Source organism: Myotis daubentonii, chromosome 10, assembly GCF_963259705.1.
Source record: "Myotis daubentonii chromosome 10, mMyoDau2.1, whole genome shotgun sequence".
Lineage (NCBI taxonomy): Eukaryota > Metazoa > Chordata > Mammalia > Chiroptera > Vespertilionidae > Myotis > Myotis daubentonii.
In genome coordinates this window covers 65,878,981-65,901,451 of record NC_081849.1, presented here as the reverse complement: position 1 = coordinate 65,901,451, position 22,471 = coordinate 65,878,981, and the positions used below count along the sequence as shown (strand labels likewise).

Below are 22,471 nucleotides of genomic sequence, written 5' to 3'. Positions count from 1 at the left end.
ATTATGTGCCAAGTTCAAGGTTGAAGGTGAATTAGAATTCCTGACTCCTGACTGCCAGTCCAGGCTTCCTCTGTTACCCTGGAAACTACTCTGGGACTCAGCTGCATCTTGAACATTAAATAAGAAACAGAGATGACATCTGAACGTGTTAGCAGCCCCCATGCTGTGTATTTTCTGTGGCATTGAGTCAATGTGTTCCAGGGTTGGCCTACTTCTTGTCAGGAGCTACAGTGACAGTGTCAGCCACTGTGCCATGGGGGAACCAGGGCAGAGTTTGTTATACCCACAAGCATCTTGGCTGGATATGGAGGCTCCTAGAGGATCTCCCAACCTAAGAGGCAAGGGAAAACCCTGAGACCTTTGGGGGAGTGTTATCAAGGACATACTGTCCTTTACCGATAACAGCTAGGGTACTTCTCTCAGTCTTTTTCCTGTGGTTTCTTCAAATGGTTATTGGATTGTGTTCTGATATCTTTCAAATAATTCCGGTCTTGTGAAGATATTTAAAGGGAACTATGCAAAGCTCCAGCCCTGGCATTCTCCTCTCAGATGCTTTTTAGATTTGCACCTGGAATTTGGCCTGCACGTAGGAGAAATATATGCTCCACTTCTCTGTAGGAAAGTCATAATGATGGAACCTACATTAGGCCATAAATATAACCCTTCTACTTTCAAATAATCAACTCCAATCCAGAGATTCCAATTAGCATTCTCATAAACATGTTTAGTAGATAGACACAACATTGATTTAGTCAATAAGGGTGGCTGACATTGTCACTGTGGCTTCTGTCTATAGAGAATTTCAAGAGGGGGGCCTGAAAATATGGAAATCAAAGTAACTGCATAACTTCCCCTTACTTCTTTTCTCCTCTCAGATATTCTGTAAAACAAATACAAGTATATGTCAAAGCAAAATTTAACATTGTTTTTTTGTTGTTGTTTCATGTGATGTTGCTCATTTTCTTTGAAAGGGCTGGTGGGAAAAGCATTTAAAATGGGAGGTCGTGAAGCTTCCTACAAGGTGGCTATCTCCTCTCTGTCTTCTGACACGATCATTAATATGCTCCTTGACACTATCACTATCTGTCTCCCTCCACCACTAGATCTGACTCATGACCAAGGAATTGGAACAAAGCATGAGGCCTGAGACATGGTGTGTGTATGTGTGTGTGTGTGTGTGATGAAGAAGGAGGAAAGGAGTGGGGGAAGGTACCATAGCACATGACCAGGTACCAAAACTAATGCAGAATTCTGCTCTGAGATTTTCCTATGGCCCCTTAAACAGGACCCTTATTGAAATTTTTGGATTCTGTCCTGTGGAGTTCAAGTGCATTCTTCAGGGCAGCCGGTTACTGTTCCACAGAGGTGTGAATGTCCTGGAGTTTCACAAGCACAATACTTCACATTGTGGGTTCAGAATTACTTTAATTCCTCTTTCCACCATCCTGCCCCCACCCACATTAAGAAGCTGTTGGATCCACAGAGAGGCCGAGCACAGCCAGGACTGAAAATGCCACGAAAGCAGCCAAAAGACTTGCAGAAAAGATTCTGGTATAAGAACATAATCAAATATTAACAAGGAGCACGGTCCCCAGTTTTGCCTTGATAATGGTCAAGGTCTGACTTTACCAATGACATGAAGTTTAGCCAAAAAGCTCTCTCTTCCTGAAAGACTATCATCCCATTTCCAAACAGCCTTATCTACGGGTTGTGGGCTAAGGTTCTGCTCTGTAGAGCCAATAAAAAGCTCCTTGAAGTGTTCATATTGGGAAGCCCAGGAATCAGACAGATCAGGAACCCTTGCATTTACCCAGCCTAGATCTGTTGCCAGTTCCGGATTGTTCCCTGTGAATGATTTGTGTATTATGACCCAATGCAACATCCTAAAATGAAAGTGCTTCTAAGAGAATTGTGGTGGACATACAATCCAGATGCTTCCCAATGCCGGTGACCCTCCTAAGACACAGCGAGAGGACACAGAAGAACCTAATGATGTCTGCCCATGGGCTGGTTTATCCTGACGGTGGCTGTTTATTTGGGGGGCCTTGAGAAACTGCGTTAGGGACCAGCAGAAACACAAATGACGGAAAGTCTTCTTGAACTGTCCAAGCTTTTTAAAGGGCATGATTCTGCTGAACAACCCCGAAGAACATCGTGTCAAAACCAGTACCTTTCACGAGAGTGACTTGAAATCAGGTCTTAGGCTACAAAGAAAAGACACAGAAGAAAGTTGCTCAGGTGTAAAAACGGATGAAGAATGGACCAGCGCATCATGCTGCCACTTACATTCCCTAAGACTCTGGTAAGCATTCATTCCAGAAAAGCCCCCAAGCTGTTTGGCATTAGAGGTGGGGCCCCCAAAAAGCAGACATCACAACACTTGGTTCGTGAACCACATCACACCCTCCAATCTTAATGAGAATCTTTGGGCTTAAGCCACAGGCTCAGAACCGAGCCTCCCCTGCCAAGGCAGCACACCGATCTCGCTTTCCCACAGGCTGGCATGGAATTTCAGCATCCCTCCACAGGGCTGGGGCTCAGGGATCCATCATCAGGGCAGCCAAGTACATTTCTCCATCCACAGTGACTCTGTCCTGGACCTCAGCCAAAGTGAGAAGACCAAGGAGGGGGAAAATCTTATAGCTAAGCAAACTGAGCAGGAGGGTTGGGAGCAGCGAGAGAGGGCTGAAGTGGCTAATTTTTCCACTTTCCCTCTGCTGCGGTTAAAGCAGTGACAGATAATTTATCACACATTTTGATTGCACGCCAGCTGGCTATAAAAAATAAAAAAGAAAGAAAGAAAGAGTTGTTTATTAATTCAATTAGCTGGCTTATTTATCAGGGCTGGGTTAGCAGGGGCGGTGAGAAGGCCAAAGAATGCCCATGTCAAGCTGTCGCTGGCAGCCCCTGCAGGCAAGTGGGGACATGCATTCTTACCCCCAAGGCTTGGAGTGTCATGTTCGCTGTTTACCCTGAACGCCTGGTACGTGAGGAGATAGCCCATCAATTGTAATGAAATACTAGGATGGGAAGATGCTCTGAACAGGACAAAGTCATCTGAGTGATGACAGTCATTAGTGTTTATCACCCATTCCACGGCCACTTTCAGAGAATACGGCGTCCTTTCCGGACTCATTGTGGTTGTTGCTTTTGCTGGTTTTGTATTTGTTGGTAGTGACTTCTACACAAGGCTGCCAGTGTATCAGCAGTTTGTACGGGCCAGCGTTGCCCAGGACTAGAGAAATCATTCATTCAGTATGTGGCTAATTCAAGAAAATCCATGAAAGGCTTATTAACTGCTGTTTGTGCCAAGCTCTGTTTGCGGCATTTTTACTGATGTGATTTGTTATATTAGATCCTCAGGTGGTGGATAACATTTGCCTTTTTTACCATGAGCCAGCTAAAGTGGGTATTTTCACTGATCCATTGAAGGTCTCCCCAAGGCTCTGAAATGAGGTATCTCTGAAATGAGGTATCCAGGCCCCTCATTTCACTGTAGTTGTCCCTCCAACCCTGCTCTTGGCTGGTCTAAGCCAACATCCACTTGGTAACAGATTACACATTTCCTACTAATCCTGTGGTGGCCAGTAGAAGAGAAGGGGGGGAAAGGAGATGTTTACAATTTTATTGTTTTATTTAGAAATATCCTAATCGTAAGAGTGCAATGTATGTAATACATGCATTTGCTTTTGTTTTTATTTGAATATAAAAAGTTCCCTCAATAGCCTTACATATAAAATGTTTTACAAACTCGCCCTAGCCAGTTTTGCTTAGTGAATAGAGCGTTGGCCTGCGGACTGAAGAGTCCCAGGTTTGATTCCGGTCAAGGGCATATGTCTGGGTTGTGGGCTCGCTTCCCAGTGGGGGGCATCAGGAGGCGGATTGATGATTCTCTCTCATCATTGATGTTTCTATCTCTCCCTCTCCCTTCCCCTCTAAAATCAATAAAAATATATTTAAAAAAATGTTTTACAGACTTAAAGTAAGATGATGTTTCTGCAAATATATGAACATACTAATTTTAACATGTAATTTGGAACAAGTGATATTGCTGATAAAAATGGAGGAGAGGAATCATAAGAATGTGATAAATATTCCTGTTAATCAAGCCATGAATGTGATATGCAGATGATGCCAGTGATCGGGCCAATGCAGCCACTTTTGTGGGGACACTGCATAATATGGGGAAAGGTGATTCAGGAGCCTTATCCCAGAGCCGCGTCTCGGGGGAGATGAGGGAGACACCTGAGCATTCTATTGAAAGTCAGCAGTCTGCAGGTATATTATGCTAAGAGTTAGAGCCTCTTTACTGTTCCATATCAATCACTGATTACATGGGGGCGAGGGTTTCCCCCACTTTCTAGAACTGTCAATCATCTTTCTCCTCCCTTTCTTCCCTCTCTTCTTCCTTCTCTTCCTCCCTTCTCCCAGGCATGCAGCCCCAAGTATGAGAAGGAAACCAAACCTCAGGGCACAGGTCGATGTATGTGGAAGAGCTCACAGCGGAGTCACCTTGCTATGACGCCTTTGGTCTGTCTGTTTCCTAGAACCTATTAAAGAGCCTAGATTGTCCCTCTTCCCTTCCCCTTTGGTGAACTAAGCTTCCAGCTTGTTGAACTTAGCTTCTCCTTTGACAATTGGCTAATTTCTAAAATGCCCCAAGAAATACCAAGTCCTTGCTGCAAGCTCTTGTCAATAATATTTCCGACACTTGCTTTCCCAGACCTAAAAATGTCTATGGAGTTGAATAAAATCAAGTGGAATTAAATCCCATTTTCCTATTAACATCTTTTGTCTCATTAGTTGTGACTGGCTGGGAGTTTCTGCCTTCAAAAATGGGAAGGAAGCTGTATGTGGCGACACACTAGTATTTATTTCATTTCTTCTTTTTATTTTCAGATCAACTTAAGTAAAAAATATTTAATTTTAAGACTTATATATTTTATCTCACTTTGGGTTTTCTCCCATTTTTCATATGTGTTCAAGATTTCCAGTTAAGCATGCTGTTTTAGCTTCTGCTGCTGCTGGTGCATTGACCTGGGAGCTTACAAATCATGTGACAATTCTGTCTGGAGATGGCAAAGCCAATGCAATGATTCTACTAGCATTTCTTTAACTTTTTATATCTTTAAAATATTTCTTCAGTAGTCTTATGTATAAAACACTGTGTTGTTTCCACCAAAAAGAACAGACAGAAGTGTATGCAAACACATCTACAATTGGTCAGCAAGTTTATTCATATGTAGAAAAAACTGCTCCATTTAAAATTCACATTGTTGAAACCTAATGTATTTTTTTTAATTCAGCCACATCCTTAGTAAAAGTTTAGCTTCTAAAGTTCATTTTCAGTTTTAAAATTGTAGAAAATTCCAGATCATCTACCCCACAAGTCTAAGCACAATATATATTTCTAGAGAAAACAGTTCTTATTTAAAACAACAGACTACTTGGTTGACGGGGAATATCACAAGATAACTCATACCTTCTCTTTGAAACTATTGTGTCCAAACTCTCAAGGTGTTTCAAATGATAAATTACACTTGAAAAGGCAAGAGAAATATTTTAAAAAGTGAGGGGAACACCCTCGTATTAGGGGGAAGCCACATGGGTGCAGAGGGTCTGGCTTCTCCTGTTAGGCAGGAAAGGCTGCGGGTGATTTCCCCCGAGCACTCACAAATGGGTTTCTCAGAGTGACTTCTGGAGTTTGTTTCCAGAAGGTTCTTATGCCTGAACACAGATTTTACATTTCACACTCGATTCCTTTGGAAGTTAAAACACTGCCAGATAATTTCACTCATGTAGACTCATTGAGACCACAAATCAACATTTTCGAAATTCTTCATTGTTTCATTATAGTCTATTGAACAGCTTTGTATGAATAAGACTTATAATTTTTATTCAGGTCAGTCAAATTCATTTGCTTTTTTTTTTTCAGGATTTCTCTTTCATTTTCCCTAGAGAACGAGTATCCCCATCTGCTTTGCTGAGTGCAGGATAATCGAAGGGCACTGATCCTCCAAATGGCTTCATCCGTTACTGTCTCTGGATTCTCCAGGGCATCCGCCCCTCAGGCCACTCTAATCACAATCCAGCCTCCCACTTCAGGATGTAAAATATCTCTCCCCTTCAGAGTTCAATGTTACAGAAATAGCACAATTCTATCCTCAAGTTCCAATTTAATATGCATTCAGAATGTGGCATTTTTTAGGCTAAGGGAGTTTTAATATAATTTACTATTCTGCCATCATAAATATAAACTACAGAGCAGAAGGGGGGGAATGGGCTGCAGCTACTGAATGCTAAAATAAAAAACAAACAACCAACCATTGTCTTGTATGCTGAGTATATGCTTCAGTATATTTCAACAAACAACAGTTGAAAGAACCACAAGGCTAAAGGGACAGGTGATCTAAACAGGTCTGACTTAGAAGCATTTTAATATGTACAGCGTTAATCATGCTTCGAATGGTGGAATGCCTTTTCCATTGCTTAGTTAAGGGCTACTGCTCTGCTAAGAAGGGAAAGCTGGGTTTTCCACGGAGCTGACAGAGCACACAGACTTCGGCAGGGGGTGTTTGGATAGCTCACTTGACAGTCAGCTTCTCCATCTCTGGGGTTTAACGGCACAAGTGTCACACTGCAGACTGCAGTTCCCTTGCCCAAGACATAGGAACCAACTGGATAGGCCGGCAGTGGGCGGGAGAGGCAGGGAGTGAAGGGAAGCAGGGCACCTGGCTCCTACCCTCAGGAAACTTGCTGTCTAGTTTGAGGAATAAGAAGTATATACACCACGGGCAAATAGTCATCGGCGCCAAATTATAGTGGGAGCACAGAGAGTGAGTGTCAGAGGAGACAGAGCCCGACAGCATCGAGGGTGGCCAGGAAGGTGAGTCACAGCCAGGCGGTATTCAGCTGGATCTTACAAGACGGTTTGAGGGGGACAAATTCCAAGTTTCTAACAAGGCTTAGGTGCCCCGTAGGTAACAGAATGAGCGTCTTCTCATCCGCCATCGACGCTAACATTCGTTATTTACTTAAAGTGACCCCAGATGCTTATTACCTATCTAGGCTGACCTTCTCTTTCAGCAACCAAAGCAGGTTATGCCTTTGGTCAGTTTCATCTATAAAAAAGAAAACATTGACTCTGCCACCAATTGATGGCCATTGGGGTAAGCAAGCTGGGATACAGGAGTCTCCATAATGTAGAAAGAGGCATTATTTATGCTATAAGAATACTCCCTTCTCCTTTACCTAAGAAGAGCTCCGCAGGAACAAATAATCCCAGTTACTAAATATCCCAGGATAACAAGTCCATTGATCCCATTTCTTTAATTTTTAAACCGTGGATTTCCTTCGTGTCTACCACCCCCCTGTCTTCTCCTCTGAAGCAGGCAGGCTGGGTTCCAAAGCGGTACCCTTTACTCTTCTTCCAGGAAAGAACTTTTCAAATAAGGTCCTAAATGCTCACACAGTACTTAGCAAGCACACATACACCTACACATGGCCCATACTTGCCAACTCCTGACATGAGAATTCTCAGAAGCACACCAACGTCTCTGTTTGATTTAAATTTATTTTTAATCACATAAAATCTAATTTGGAAAATTGATGCATGGGATTTTCTGAGTCACCAGAAGCTCTTTGTAAAATTGCAAATGCATCGAGAAGGAAGAAGTCTGCCTTGGCATGGCTAGTATTTCACAACAACGGTAAAAGCGATCGGTTTCCTCAGTTTAGAATGAATGACAAGAATTTTTAAAATCTATAAAAATGTTATTAAATCCTAACATAAAGTCAAAATATATTTAAAATATATTTGATGTATCTGACTCATGGGTTAGAAGTGGAGGAAAAAAGTTGTCGGTATTTTGAAATAAGTTTATTTTGTTAACTTTCTTTTTCAGCCTTATTTAATTACTCAAATAATATTTATTATTCTGGATCACATTAATTAATTATAATAGTGATTTTTACTCTCTACGCCCAGTCATTTTTATTGTGTTTGGCAATATACTAGGACATTTTCCATTTCCTTAAGGAGTTTCCAAAAATGATAATGATAAACGTAATTAGAATTCATTTTATGCTCATACTCCCTATTACTTGTCTGTGGATGGAAATAGTCCCTGTATCTGTAAATGGATTTCACGAGGGAAAGCATTATGATTTTTAAAAAATCTAACCAGTGTTATATCTCCAACATGATCGGGAATCACAGACTTATAACAATAATCCGTTCCAATAATAACTGATAATCAAATCCTAAAAGGTGGAGGAGTAATTTCCTACTTCTACATATTTATTGTGCCCAAAGTCCTTAAAGTGTTATTTGGCCTTTTTCTATGTACAATTATTGTAATCCTCTGCTTTTAAGTCAAAACTTATTGCTTATAGCTTATCACTAATTGTGACAAATATGACATAGCTTTTATTAATTGGACATTAAATTATAATACAATTAGAAAACTCTGTTTACCTAAAGATGTTTTTCTACCTTCTACAAGTTCTCAGTATTTTCTTATGGAATTTTTTTATTTCCCATTTTCTCCATGGGAAGAGTAGGCCCTGGGTGTCTGGCCATCTTTCCCACCATCATGTGAAAACAAGGTAAAGGTATTCACAATTCAGTATGGAAACATCAACAAACAATGCAGGAAAGATCAATAAACTGGTCTCCTTCAGGGGATGGTCCCATAAATCACGGCGCATTTGTATGAAGACATGTCGTTCAACCAGAGAAATCGTGTTTTCAAAGAATATTTATGCTTAGCGAAAAGACCAAAAGAAAATATTCTGTTGACAGTACTAACCTGTGAGTAATTGGGCCACAGGTTATTTACTTTTATTTATTTTTATTTTCTTCTATATTTCCTCTGCTTTTCCTAAAAATTGTTTTTTTGTCAATTTATATTACCTTTCAATCAGAAAAAATAAATACAACTTTTAAAATTAGCCAAGCATCAAAGAATTTAAAAGAAACAGTGTGAAGGTTCATATTTGTACAATAAAATAAAGGCTCCAAAACAGAGAGGATTCCTAAGTCCCAGAATCTGTGATGGGCAAACATCTGGATGGCAGATTAATTTGTCCTTGTTCTGATTGTTTTGCAAAGGTGCCTGCAGGACGTCACACTGTCTTTCTTCTTCCTTTCACTCAACTATAAATCACCTACACTGTTACTGCAATGTAGTTACATGGAAAATTCTATATTTTAAACTAGGGGGTATTTTTCTGCTAACCTTTCTATACCAGAGTCATTTAAGTCTGGAAGATAAAACAAACATGGGAGGGAAATTACTATATGGGTTTTTTACTACAATATCAACTTGAGGTTAATGTGTAAATGCAACCTGGAATAAGACAATTTCATTCACAAATTGAAGAGCAAGTGTGAAATTGTTAGAGAAATTTAAGAATCATGACATTCAGGGAATAATACAGCGAATGCAGACATTGTTTTAAAATTTAGAACATTACAAAAAAGAATTGAAGAAACCAAAGTGAAAAACAAACAAACAAACAAACAAAAAAAAAAACAGGAAAGAAGAAAACCCAGAACATTAAATTGGGGATCACAATGATTACAAGCAAGCTAGGAATGTCTTTGGAGTGTTCACTTCCGTGAAAGAATCTACTTAGGGAAAGCGGTGCAGCTGCTTTAGAAAACAGTTTGGCAGTTCTTCAAAACTTAAACAGAGTTACCATATAACCCAGCGATTCTACTCATAGGTATATACCCAAGAGAAATGAAAACATGCATACACACAAAAACTTGTACATGAAGGTTCAAAGCAACATTATTCACAATAGCCAAGAAGTGAAACAAGTCAAATATCCATCAGCTGAGGAATGGAAGAATAAAATGTGGTATAGTCATAGGATGGAATATTATTCGACAATAAAAAGAAATGAAGTGCTGATGCATGATACACAGTGGATGAACCTTAAGAACATTATGCAAGTGAAAGAACCATCTCAAAAGCCAGATACTGTAGGATTCCATTGGTATGAAATATTCCAAACAAGCAAATCTATAGAAACAGAAAGTGGCTTAGTGGTTGCCAGGGACTGAAGGGGGAAGGAGGGAAGCTAAGGGATTTCTTGTGGGGTGAAAAAAATGTCCTGAAGTTACAGCACTAATGGTTGCACAACTCTGTAAACACACTAAAACCACTAGACAGTACATTTTTCAAAGGAAAATTTGGTGGTATATGAATTCTGCCTCAGTTTAAAAAGTTGTTTTTAATTCTGCTATCAGCTTTCTTGTTCTGAGGTGCAGTTCCTCCAAATGAAAAGCAGGTTCACATTATTTTTTAAATTTTTCCAAGAAGTTTCAACTTCTGGACTAAGAAATTCAGAGTTCTAGGAAACACAGAGATTCAAGAGAAACGTTCTGGTCGTCTCTAGTAAGTGTGAGTGGCTTTTATGACAGTGCTGCTGAACTTCTCAGCTAGGAGAACCAGAAGATGGAACCTTGATGTGTGTCAAGGGACAGTGACATAATGGCAGTGTCTTCATTTGTATAAAAATGACAATACTTGCTGGATCTCTTGTAGCAATTCAATTCAAAAGAGCAAACCTGTATTGTGACCTCTGCCCAAGAAACCTTTAATCTCATAGAGGGTGAAAAATATATAGGCAAATGATCTTAAGACAATAGTAATGTCAGGATAATGCTTTTAAAATTTTATGGACCCAGATGAAAATACATTAAGTGTGCAAAATAAATAAACTTCAATGATGGAACACATATAGCAGTGGAAAGAAATGAACTACAAGAATCAACATGATAAATCTGATAAGCATAAAGGTGAGTGCCCCAAATAATCAGGTTTTAGAATATATACATTTATATAAAGCATATAATACACTAAATTACTATATATTAAAATTAGATGTCCCTTAATATTATATATCCATTAGAATTTACATATTATATATTTATCTGCATTTACATAGAGATAAATATATATAAGATATATTATTATATGAGGATATCCATGGGGAAATAAATGCCAAAATCAGATAGTGATTCTTCTAGTCTTCAGGGGCTTCTGAACTAGAGCTGGTAGGCAAATTGGTGATTATTATATTATTTTTATACAGTTTTATATATCTTAAGCACTGTGTGATAATTTTTCAAAATTGGATTAGAGAAAAATTCCTAGGTCAACATCTGTTGGGCGAGGCTAGGGGATAAGGGAAGACTTCCAGGAGGAGGTGCCGGAGCTGGGTCTAAAAGGATGCATACAGGCAGAGAGGAAGGGGAAGGCATCGTGGGTGAAGGGGATAGCGAAGGCGAACAAACAGTAACAAGGGTTTAGCATTAGGGACCACAAGGTTTCTTTAAGCCACACAAACATTTTAGATCTCAGCTTCTTATAGATTTCTGAACTGCAGACCACAAAGGACAAGGAGATTTTTAGCAATCATGGTGCCAAAAGCTTGATATGTTAAAAACAAAACCCAGCCAGAATCCAGACTGCGTTTGGAGAGTTGCAAACTTGTTCTTTCTTTTTCATAGTGAGAACAAATTGGGATCCCCGGACTATACCACTTGGGAGATGGTGGGCGAATAACTTTATCCACAAGTATTAAGTTGTTGCCTGAGGACAGCTGAGTAAACAGTTTGCTAAAGTCTGTTTGAGGACTGCCAGCTAGTTACACCCATAATTTCATCTCTATTAACAAAAACAACTCATACTGTCGCAGTGCCCGGCTTTGGCTGCCCCGTGCCTCGCAGCGTTTGAATTATGGAGTGTCACTTGAGGAACATTCTATAGCAGGGAGGGCTGTGTTTTGATCTGCTTTCATTACCCACCCTCACTCTGCTGATTTATGGCATACCACGCAGAGACCTAAATCAAAACTAGAAAATACGTGTGAAATAATGCAAAACAGAGTCGCAGCATTGGCAATTCCGTAATTACACCTGAAGGGAAAATAATTATGTAATGCCGTATGGCAAGCATAGGACTTAGCATCACGAATGTCCATACTGTAAATGTAGGATTCTGGGAAGAACATGAGGGGTCTTTGAAGAGAAGCCGAGGGAAAGTTTGCCTTTCAGAAGGGCCCAGAGACAACTCTGAATATTTGGCCTCTAATAATACTGTTTATAGTCTGGGAAATGAAGGCTGAGTAGAGAAGTGACATGGCCCTGACAAATGAATGCCAAACATGGGACAAAACTCAAGTTATTTATTGTTTCAGCTTAGTCTCGACTACTACTTCAGCAGCCCTTGGTTTTACCATCAGTTAAAATTCTGAAAGTGTGAAAGCAACTTATTGATAAAAAACAGAAAATTCTCCAAGTCTTGACAGCAACTATGAAATGGAAACTAAGTCAACATTTAAAAAACAACAACAAGAACCCTCATAGTTAAAAAAAAAAGAAAAGATGAAAGAATTCCTCAATACTCAAGAATTTGAAACTCTCCCCTACAAGTCTATCAGTTAATGAACAACCTTTAAGTAGAGGGAAACGTGAGATAAATGGCCTGGGCAATATTCCAGCTTAAATCTTCGTGTTGGAAAACACTCTCCATCCACCTCTACATTGTAAAGCATGGCATGGGAACTGAAATGAAAGATGCTAGGAAGCAATTAGAGGACTAAGGCTCTTGTAGGCCAACTTCCTTCATTAAAAATTAGCTCTGAGTTTAAGTGCTCCCTAAGTCCCTCAAGTCACTCACCTGGGTGGAGTCATACTAGATGAAATGATTTGAGCTCAGAGGTATCAACTAATATAACGCTAAATAGGAACATCGGGGAAAGACATAGGCTTCTTTAAGAAACGGATTGGCAAAGGACAGCCCTTAGGCCAAATCTGGCCAGCTGTCTGACTTTGTAAATTAAGTTTTATTGGAACACAACCGTGCCCATTCCTTTATGTATTGTCTATGGCAGCTTTTTGGGTGGTTACAGACACCATATAGCCCACCAAGTCAAAATATTGATTATTGGGCTTTTTTTTTGGAAACAGTTTGCCCACATCTACTTTAGTTTACCAGTTATGTGGAATAGCTTCGGTTTTTTAAAAACTTTTTTAGAGTAGTAATTGATAAGAATAGCTATCTAACTGGGCACAAACTTTCGGTATTTATGCTTAAACTTTAGAATGAAAACTTACTTTGCTACATTCTTTTTGGTTATTTTACTTTCCTAATTAAGGGTAAATATATATTATACAGCCAATTAGGCTATGACATTTGAAAATAGAGTATTTTTTTTCTGAATGAAAGAATGACAGTGGGGGTAAGTGGAGTTCAACACGAAGTCTTAAGATTCCTTTTGGAAATCAACCTGTTTAAGAAAGCATTAAGATATTAAAAGAAGATGCAGAATGTAGGCTGAAAGGAATGTGGGCTTGAAAATAATAGTAAAAAAATTCTAAAGCTCTTTAAAACATTGCCTTTTAATAACTAATTTAAACCTTACAATAACCCAGTGAAATTTTTAATCTCATGGCGCACATAAACTAATTCTGCAGCACACAAAAAATATATATTCCTTTTTTTGTAGATCTGACCAAAAAATAGGTATAATTTTGATTCATTCACACTGGACAGCTATTATTGTGTTGGCTGTTGTCACTGTTTTATTTGACAATCTAAGGCAGCCGTGGGCAAACTACGGCCCGTTTGAAATGAAAAAAACTAAAAAAAATAAAAAAAAAAGACCGTACCCTTTTATGTAATGACTAGAGGCCCAGTGCACAAAATGTGTGCACTCAGGGCGGGGGGGGGGGGGAGGGGGGGAGGGGTCCTTCAGCCCGGATTGCGAGAGGGTGCAGGCCAGGCCAATGGACCCCACTGGTGCACAATCAGGGTCAGAGAGGTACATGGGAGGTTGGGCCAGCCAGAGAGGGACCGCGGGAGGGCTCCAGGGCATGTCTGGCCCATCTCACTCAGTCCCGATCAGCTGGATCCCAGCAGCAAGCTAACCTACCGGTCAGAGCATCTGCGCCCTGGTGGTCAGTGCACATCATAGCAAGTGGTTGAGTGGCCTTAGCATATTATTAGCATACTAGGGGCCCAGTGCACGAAATTCGTGCACTGGGTGTGGGGCGGGGGGGAGTGTCCCTCAGCCCAGCCTGCCCCCTCTCACATACTGGGAACCCTCAGGCGTTGACCCCATCACCCTCCAATCGCAGGATCGGCCCCTTGCCCAGGCCTGACGCCTCTGACAGAGGCGTCAGGCCTGGGCAGGGGACCCTGATTTCCCCCTATCACTGGTTCTGCCCCCAGCCCAGGCCTGATGCCTCTGGCCTAGGCGTCTGGCCCGGGCAGCGGGGACCTGCAGTGGCAGCGTGGGGCGCCGCGATCACGCGGGCTCCGCCCCTGCCCCTGCAGGATGCCTCTGGCTGAGGCGTTCGGCCGGGCAGCGGGGACCCACAGCTGCAGCGGCCCCGCGATCGTGGGCTCCGCTTTAGGCCCAGGCAAGGGGCCCCTAGCTCCTGGGACTGCCAACTTCGACCGTGCCCAGCTCCCATCGCTGGCTCCACCCCTACTTCCTGCTCTCACTGGCCAGGGTGGAAAAGGCGCCTGATTCTCTGATCATGGCTGGGGGGCAGGGCAAAGGCGGCCCTGCCCCCCAGCTCTTAGCTTCCCCCTGGGTTTCCGATCACTGTCAGTGGCAGGGGGCTTCTTCCTGCTTTCCCTTTCGCCTCCCTGCATTGTGCCTACATATGCAAATTAACTGCCAATCTTAGTTGGCAGTTAATTTGCATATAGCCCTGATTAGCCAATGAAAAGGGTATCATCGTACGCCAATTACCATTTTTCTCTTTTATTAGTGTAGATGTTTACTTTGAATTTATATTAGTTCACACAAACACTCCATCCATGCTTTTGTTCCGGCCCACCAGTCCAGTTTAAGAACCCATTGTGGCCCTCGAGTCAAAAAGTTTGCCCACCCCTGATAAGGGAAAAGAAGTCAGTGCCCCTGACTAAATAGTCAGGTACTGCATGTTTAAAAAATGTGTGCAACACATCAGCGTGCTGCAGCACACGCGTTGAAATTTGCTGCAATGACCCACACATTAGATATTACATGGTCCATTTTGTAAGGATGGAATTTAGATCAATGAAATTAAGAAAGCTACCTAAGATCCCTGACTAGCAAAATAATAGACCAGAGCCAATCACAAGGGGCACCTTTAAACCCAAATGCTTCCCATACTACATTGTGCCCAGCAATGACTCATAGAAGGACTTGCTTCAGAAAGCCAGCCTCCCTTATCTTAAACTTGGACAAGTCTTTTAGTCTCCCCAGCTATCAGTTAACTTACAAAAATAAATGAATAATAGCATTCTACAAAGGCTTTACTGCTTTGTTCTATGAGACCTATCATTGAGAATTTTACTGTATTTAGTTAGAAAGTGTCTTTAAGAGAGATTTGCCTGTCTTTTTTAATTCATAGAAGTTCTTGCTCCTTTCTTTTTAAGTGTTTGGTGGGATGGGCCAGTAGTTTCATGTGTGGGGTGCTGTCCCTGAGGAGGATTTGGGGCTCAGTGATCCTGAACTCACAGCCCCTGCTGGTGGGCTGGCTTCACATTCCCCTGGCCCCTCATATGGGCATTCTATTCCCCATTCAGTTTTGACCCAGCTTCCAACTTGAGCATTTTCTAGACCTGAGTCCACAGATCCTAGTGTCTAGCTATCTGAAGTGGAGTGTCTCTAAAGAGAGATTCTGCCAAATTCAGGAAACTCCACCGCGTCTGCTTTCTGAGGAAGTGGATTTTATAAGTGAAACTATCCCATGTCTCTGAAAGCCTAGGCTGGGCAGCCAAGATAGGTGGTTGCCCAAGAAAGTGGGCGAGTTTCAAAATGAAAACTGTCCTTTGCTGTCTAGTTTTTACCAGGCCAGGAAGAAAAAGGTGACTTGCCCTCATGAGAAATTTATTGCCAGGGAAACACGGAGACCCACATGCCAGCCATGCTGAGGAGGGCTGGGATGTTCTCCGGCTCCATGAAGCACAGTCACTCAACCTTTTATTACATGACCAAAGAAGAAAGTTAGAAGGAAGAAAAATGTCTTCTCCTGAGAGATTGAACCCCACCCTCTCACTCACCCACCCATGGGGAACTGTAAATCAGATATTACCGGCATGGCAAATTGGCAGCCAATGCTTTCAACATTACCAAGTGCCAGGTCTGGGACTCGACACAGATCCTTTTTTGTTTCAGGTACTTGCCATTAAAAATATACTTGGAAGTTTAATGGAAGGGTTAGCGCTACAAATGAAATACCCAAACAAAGAGACCAGGATATGAGAGGGGCTGTCCTGCTTCTAACATATGCTAGGAGCCCGATAGAAATCATTTCATGCATTTACACAAGTCTCTGCGATGGGTGTTATTGTCTTCCTGTTAAAGAGGAAAAGGGGTCCTAATAGGAGGGAGAACTTGCCGAGGCTCCTTTGTGAGGAGAACCCCCTATTCTAAGATAATTCCCTTGATAAGGCAACATTCACTGGCTGAATATTTCCCTTGAAAAATCTTGAGGGTTGTGAACATGGAATTTCAAGCCTGTATTCTTCCCCTAAAGGAAGGGCCACTTTCTCTTCTTGCTTGCAGAACCACTAGGGTCTTAGAGATCAGTTCATCCAAATGCCCTCACAGAGAAAAGACGAAAATTCAGGTGGAGAAAAGTAGGGTGATTTATTCAAAGAGAGAAACTAATTCATAACAAAGTTCTTTTAAGCTCTACTGCAATTTCATAATGTTTTATTTTTACTTATATTTTATGTTTTTGACTTTAAATAACTTTACTTTTCAAGTACAGTTGACATACAATATTAACATTAGCTTTATATGTACAACCCAGTGAGTTGACATTATATAACTTGCTAATTGATCATCCTGATAAATCTCCTACCCTTCTTTTTTTATATATATTTTTATTGATTTCAGGGAGGAAGGAAGAGGGAGAGAGATATAGAAACATCAATGATGAGAGAGAATCACTGATCAGCTGGCTCCTGCACACACCCTATTGGGGATAGAGCCCGAAACCAGGGCATGTGCCCTAGACTGGAATCAAACCCTGGACTCTTCAGTCCACGGGTTGATGCTCTACCCACTGAGCCAAACCAGTTGGGACTCTCCTACCTTTCTGACATAGGTATTACAATATTACCTAGCAAAGCTATCACTTAGAATCAAAGGACATATAAAGAGTTTTCCAGACAAGGAAAAGCTAAAGGAGTTCATCATCACCAAATCATTATTACATGAAATGTTAAAGGGTCGTGTTTAAAAAGAAGAAAAGAATAGAGAGAAAAAAAAGAACAATAAAATGGTAATAGATATCTATCAACAATAATTTTAAAAACAAAATAAACAAACAAGTAGAACAGAAACAGACTCATAGATACAGAAAACATTTTGATGGTTGCTAGATGGGAGAGGCTTAGGGATATGGGTGAATAGGTGAAGAGATTAAGAAGTACAAATTGGGAGTTACAGAATAGTCATGGGGATGTAAAGTAAGCATGATGATTTTGTTTCTAACGTAACAGGAAACATCACAGTTAGTTGAAGAAAGAAAAAAAGTAGTGCTGATGTTGCAACTCAAAGTTTAAAGCCTGCCTACATTTGTCTATTGGCAAAAAAATAATCAGATTACCAACTATAGTATCATTGATGTGTTTTCACCATAATTAGGTTTTTGCTCCTTTTTCTTAGTCATTTTTCTGGTTATGGAAACCAAATCAGTAAGTAGACTTATGAATGGGGAAAAAGGGATCATAATAAAAGACCTAAAATATATAACAAAATATCTCATACCGAATTTCTTGTACTTTATTCAGGAAGGCTGGCTAATGAAAATGTTTCTGGGCAGGACTGCATAAGGAGGTGTAAATGCCCTGGTTTTTGTTGTTTCTCTTTCCACACTCGAAACTTTGGTGATGGGATTAAGCTTACAGCTGGAAGCAGATGCTCCAGTATACCAGGCAAAGGATTCCCACGGACACCCAAAAAGGCTTAGCCTGGGCTTGTGCCTGGAAGTGGCCACAGTTCTGCTTTCTTAGGCAAGACAACCAACCAAGTTGCAGCTGAAGCCTTATTGTGTTTCCCCCTCTCCCCTTCTCTTCACCAACTCCCCTTCCTCACAGCTCATTGTTTCATAACTCTCGCTCCCATACAAAATTTTCCATCTGCGGCAAGAATAAGGCTAATGGGAGAAGTTGCTGTGGAGGCCCTTCTTCGGTCTGAGGTCAGGTTCTATATCTGTCACTAGGCACAGTTATACACAATGATGGCCCTACTGTCAATACTGGCTTAATATCACTACTGGCAATAATCCCCCTCTTCTTTTGGTAATGAAAATGCTTGATTTTAAAGCTGGAAGGCTGTTCCAATGATCCTATTCATCCCAATTTCCAGCTTCCTGGTTTGTTCTATTGAACCAAATAATGGATCTCTTCATTTTGAGTATGGTCATACTCCAATTGTTCCGCTTGGGTCCAAGAAATTACATTACAGTTGGGTAACCAAGGAACCTTCCCCCTGTCCTCCTGAATAAGGAGTTAACTTCAAAATCGAATTGCATGCACTCGAGTGTATAATTAATTACTTCTACTTCATAGCTGCAACAGGACATGTGTATTGAGGATCCAGGACATGTCCTTTATCTACACAGGAGGTTCATAAGCCAACAACGTGCACACAGAATGAGGTTAGAGCTGCAGGCCTGGTCAAAACAGGTCTAATTTATCTGACTAAGTTTTAGTAAAAGAAAATAAAAAAAGAAAAGAAATGTCTTTTTTTTTTACTACATCCCTAACTTTTTGCATGTTAATCCTTCATCATTGAGACCAAAGATGCAAGTGTTGTTTGTTAGAGTACCAGAGGACTGAATTTACAACCAAGCATTTATGGGTAGAGGTCAATGCTTACTCATTTATAGGACAGGGTCTTCTGAATGGTCTGGAAGGATAAGAGAGGTCTTGCTTTGCCCAGGAGGCTGCCTGAGAAGGAAAGGGAAGAGACTGAACACTATCCTCAATGAAAGCGCTCAACTCAGATCTTATCAACTGGTTGAAACTGTCTCCTTCTGGGAAGTTGGCCAACGTGGTTAACTCATTTGGGTGGGAGGAATTTCTTTATGTGATGTCATTAACGGTGGAACTAGATTGGAGCTCATAACCAAATTTCAGTGTTTGTAGGATTCTCTTGAGACTTGTCCAAAAGTGACTGCTTAAAACCTTAACTTGGTCATAGAAGAATTAAAAGTAGAGATTTTATGGAGGAATCCTTCTCCCCTAATCACACACGCAGTATCCTCACAAGATTTCCATTTCACCCTCTGATCCGGAAAAGCTCACTGACTACAGAGCCCTCCATGTCAACCTGAGGTAAGATCAGTCTTTCTGCAACTCTAACTCCTTTCCCACACTGCAGATTTCCAAATACTGAGGGTAATTGCTACACCTCAGGTTAGGTGTTGTGATTCCTTTACTCCTACTTCATGCAACATGGGTTTTGGCTTCTTTACCCATTCTGGGGACGCAGAAGCCCCTCCAAGAAGGGGGAGACTCAAGCATGGGATGATAAGTGCTTCCAAATGCCACCAGTCACCTTCTGGAAACTTCTCCACCTTTACACCCTCTTCCCTCGAGAGTCTTTTTCTTCACTAGCCTTTCCTCTTTCCCTTCTGGGGATAGGAAAGAAGAGTGCCTCCCTCCCAGAAGGGCACGTCATGCCCCTCAAATCTCTTCTTCCCCACCCCCACTCCTCCACACAATGGATCCAAATCAAATTTAATTCTGCCTTTTTACCAAATAAGTCTAATGTATGCAAAGTCCCAAAATTGTATAAATGATAGTACTATTTTTTTCTTATCCTTATGAGGATCTTTTTCAATTAACCTCTCTCAAATATGTTAAGGATATCTGAATAGTTTTTCTAAAGGGCCTTTATTAAAATTTTAACTTTTTTCTTTTTACAATGAAATAAAACTTTAATGTATTTGCAGGCCACCTGATTGGGTGCAAAATCCTTTAAGCAGGGATTACATTTTAGATGGATCATAAAAGATTGATCGTTAGGGATCTGCTTTAAGTTGAAGAGACTTTAGACACCATGGGCTGCTTCTATCCCCTAGTTGAGCTTTGGAGCAGGGGCTGGAAGGATATAGATGCTTTGCAGCTTCCTAATTTTAAAAGAAACTTTCTTTTGCATGAAAAAGGCCACTGAGCTACAGTTGAGGGTGGGAGAAAGGGTATTTGCCAATTTGTAGTGTGCCTCTCCTCCCCCACCCAAGAGTTAAAGGTCAGACACACTCATCAGTCTGAACCACGTCTGTCCAGATTCCCCTGGGAAACTGAGCATTTAGGGCCATGCTGGAATGAATGGTTATTTTGCAACAACTCTAATCAGAATTACTGCCAAGTTCAAAATGAACCCAGGTTTGTTAAGATATTTACTAATAGGAAGATTCCTGAAAGAAGAGAGCTAAGCTCAAACAAAGAAAACAATGTTATGAATATAGCAACCACAGAGAGCCTGGCTGACCCATCTCAGACTTTCCATTCTCTCTCTCTCTCTCTCTCTCTCTCTCTCTCTCTCTCTCTCTCTCTCTCTCGTCTCATGCTCTCTGACACGTCAGTGACATTTTGCTTTTAGCTAAGACTGGTTCACATACTCACAATGAAAATAAATAAGAAATTCACACATGGGAGGAGGAAGAATTTAAAAAATGGGCTAAGTTCTTAGGTACATAAATTCTAAATTAAGTCATTTTAATTTTATAAAAATGAAGTCATGAAGTGAAGACAGAACCTAAGGTCCCGAGTGGCTGTCCTTCCAGAATTTTCTCCCAGCACACAGTTTAAAGCCAAGTGTGGTGCTCGCTTCAGCAGCACATATACTAAAATTGGAACGATACAGAGAAGATTAGCATGGCCCCTGCGCAAGAATGACACGCAAATTCGTGAAGCATTCCATATTAAAAAAATAATAATAATAAAATAAAGCCAAGTGTGTATTACTCTTTGTTACAACAAACACAGGAGCAAAAGAAGCAGAACTAGACATTAGCACAGAAGTAATGTTCAGGCTCTGTGTTTAAACTGGCGCACAAACGACTTGTGTTTCCTTCAAGCTTTACAGAGGTTCAAAGACTGATCATCACCCTGTCCCCTAAAGTTACCTTGGAAATGAAACCTTTCATTGGTGAGGAGGCATGGTTGCTCCTCCATTTTCCAGTGCAGACTAGGAGGTGAGGAGACCTGAGCGTCTACAAGGTTCACACCAACTGGCTGACCTGGAGCCTGACGGAGGGTCTTCCTTACTATGACTTAAGGCTCGGGGACCCACGAGAGCCCTTCCCTGGTCACCAGCTCAATAAAGACAATCTGATGGGCAGTCTTCAGTCTTATGGCTAAAACCTGGGCATCCCCAGTCCTTCTTTCTCAAACGTTAGCTGTACTCTAACTGATTCAACTTCTCTTGAGCTTCATGGAGGAAGCTAGACAACACTTAGACAGGATTCGAGAGGACTGTTTAAATTCCTTACTGAGAACAAGGTGGGAAATTTAACAAAAATCCTTTTTCTTCTTTTCGTTAGACTTTATTTCTCATGTATTTAGCCAAGTTATTTTGAAGTAGCTTCAAAGAGATGATTTATAACAGTGGTTCTCAACCTGTGGGTTTCAACCCCTTTGGGGGTCGAACAACCCTTTCACATGGGTCACCTAAGACCATCGGAAAACACATATATAATTACATATTGTTTTTGTGATTAATCACTATGCTTTAATTATGTTCAATTTGTAACAATGAAAATACATCCTGCATATCAGATATTTACATTATGATTCATAACAGTAGCAAAATTACAGTTATTTAGTAGCAACGAAAATATTTTTATGGTTGGGGGTCACCACAACATGAGGAACTGTATTAAAGGGTCGCGGCATTAGGAAGGTTGAGAACCACTGGTTTATAACATAAAGAAATTGAGCATAGTAGCTAAACTAATAAATATCCTTATTGAGTTCTTATTATGCACTAGGCATGTGCTAATGAACATACAAATATTATCTCATTTTAGTGTTTAGGACTTCCAGCTTACACTCTGGAACACTGTAGCTCCAAATCTAAGCAACTGGTCCCAGGTGTTAAACTCATGTTAGTCTGATTTCAAAACCCCAGCCTTTTTCTGCTGTGCCACCCAAAGAAAACTTCTGTGATTAGAGTCAGTATGGACTTGCAGTTCATTCCCAAAGGGACCTGCACATAGGCACTGGCTTCAGCAACTGGCCACCACCGGGCAGAGAGAAGGCTGGAGTGGGGTGGTAGCCCTATTTGGAAACATGTTCTACCTGTTACCCCATTTACTCTCCTCTGGCACCTTACTGTATGACCCTCATAAAAACTTCTGAGTTTGAGATCTGGTGCAATTGATGAGAAACAGATTTTCTGCTGGAAAACCAATAGGCAAAGAAGAGAATTCTCTTCT

General features: G+C 41.0%; 1 protein-coding gene and 1 non-coding gene across 5 annotated transcripts in view; one reads left to right on the top strand and one right to left on the bottom strand.

Moving 5' to 3' along the window:
- The window catches only part of CREB5 (cAMP responsive element binding protein 5), a 407,945-nt gene that overhangs the window by 35,581 nt on the left and 349,893 nt on the right, over window positions 1–22,471 (bottom strand). The gene's annotated exons all lie outside the window — the stretch shown is intronic.
- LOC132211662 (U6 spliceosomal RNA) lies at window positions 20,855–20,961 on the top strand. The gene has a single exon (XR_009447547.1). It is a non-coding gene; the product is annotated as a U6 spliceosomal RNA (small nuclear RNA).